Source organism: Myotis davidii, unplaced genomic scaffold (assembly GCF_000327345.1).
Source record: "Myotis davidii unplaced genomic scaffold, ASM32734v1 scaffold394, whole genome shotgun sequence".
In the NCBI taxonomy this organism is placed as follows: Eukaryota; Metazoa; Chordata; class Mammalia; order Chiroptera; family Vespertilionidae; genus Myotis; species Myotis davidii.
Window position 1 is genome coordinate 373980 of NW_006287548.1, and position 2095 is coordinate 376074.

The 2095-nt window shown below is 36.5% G+C and overlaps 1 protein-coding gene across 2 annotated transcripts in view; it reads right to left on the reverse strand.

Annotated features, from left to right (window-relative positions):
* The window catches only part of RAPH1 (Ras association (RalGDS/AF-6) and pleckstrin homology domains 1), a 42844-nt gene that overhangs the window by 5446 nt on the left and 35303 nt on the right, over nucleotides 1–2095 (reverse strand). The window lies entirely within an intron of this gene.

Sequence of the window (2095 nt, forward strand, 5' to 3'; positions counted from 1 at the left end):
AGGAATATGTGGCCACCACTATAAGTTGTATATCTGCATTGTTAAAAGATCAGTCTCTCTGGTCTACAATGAGAGAAATGTATATTCATTTATTCTATTCTACACATTGCTTTAGAGCTCAGTTCCTATGATGAGACATTTAACACCAATTTAGTTATTGAATGCTACAGTCAGTTTTAACCATCACCCTTCAACAATAAGAGGTTAGCAAAACAATATCTAACAGTTTTTTCTCCTGATAATATAGGCTCCACAGCCTTGTTTTGGAATACATGCCCTTCTCCTCATGAATCACATTAAAATAAACCACCACAGCAACCTTGAAAGAGCAGTGACAGGCAGCAGAGCGTGTACTTTTCTATAAGAGGAGGAAGGGGAGTTTCATTTCATTCATTCAACAAATTTTTATTGAGCTACAACTATCTGCCAGATGCTTCAAGTAGATGTTGGGATACAAAACAGAAGAGGCCACAGTTTGTGCAGAAGATAAAATGGGCTGACTGAAAAAGCTTTCTCTAGTGTTGCCAACTCGGGCTAACAGAGCTGTTCTCTATCTCCTGCTTCCCTGAGACACTGCTCACCAGCAGGGTTCAGACATCTGAACAAGGGGCTACAGGATAGCTCTGAACCTTTATCCCTACTCCTCCCTTTATGGTGATTTACAAACTGTTCTTAACTAATTCCTCCCATTTCCTGAGAGTAGGGCTAAAACCAAGGGTGTTCCACTGTAGCGGTGGCCCTGCCTGAGACAGTGTGTCTTCTCTACACAAAGGGAGTGTTTTATCAAGACAACATCAGAGAATATCAAAGAGAAATTATCCTTTATCCTCTCCTCATCTCTAACCTGAGAATCAAAGTAACACCCTGAAGAGTATTATGATATGATTGTTTGAGTATTTGCAGATTACTTGCTAGTTTAAAATGCATTTTAGGATCTCAAAAATTCTCAACCTCCCGTGTAATAAAGGCATTCATTCTATAGCCTTCATATGGTCATTCAGACTTTGTGCCAATATCGCAGGAGAATGCCTGCTCCACTAATATAATGTTATTTTATTAAAAGTGGCATTTATTGAGCACTTACCATGCACCAGCATTATGCTAAATATTAGCTCATTCCATCCTCATGAAAACCCTATGAGTCACATATAATTACCTCCACAATCTGAGAAGAAATGGAGGCCCAAAGGGGTGAGGACCGCATTCAAAGTTATTTGCCAACAAGTGAAAGAATCAGGATTTGAAATCGTGCAATCTCGTTTCAGGATCCATGCTATTAAACATTATACCACACTACTGCCTCATAAATGGTGGAATCTTCTTCCCAATTTGCTGCCTCTCTTCTCTTTTGCGTAATATTATTCCACCACTTTTAAAATTGCACAAGAGCTAAGAGCAAGTATGGAGGAGATAGTCTTTGCTAAAAATCAGAAGCTTTGCATTTAAATTATTAAATACTCCAAAGAGAACAATGAAATTACTTCCAAAACAAATGAATAGCTACACCAAAAGTAATTATTTCACTTCTAAAATGATGTTGATTTGGAATGTTTGCATTCTTTAATAAAAGGTAAAAATTTTGAGAATAAAAACATTTAAAAATATAATAAATTATGGATTACTATTGTGCTATTTGATTTTTTTTATGTTTATGCCAAACATTAGATTGAGACTGATAATTTCTAAAACTCTGTAATTAAAAGTGATGCTATAAAATCACAGTCCAAGTGCCAAAGGAAAACCACTGAATATATACTCACCATTTATTACTTTGGAAACACATATAGACTTGAAAATTACTTCCCTCAACTAACATGCAAGAAGTAAAAAAATAAAAACATGTAACATTCCACCCACTCTAACACTTTTGATCCTTCTAAACCTCAAAAAAATAACCCCTTAGAACAAAAATATTCTTAACCTAAGAATTTTATAAGCTGCAAAAGGAAGTAAGATAATACTACAATAAATAACAACTGTTGGCGAGGATGTGGAAAAAAGGAAACCCTTCAGCGGTCCTCAACCTGTGGGTCACGAACAATGTGGGGGTCAAATGACCCTTTCACAGGGGTTGCCTAAGACCATCGGAAAACAC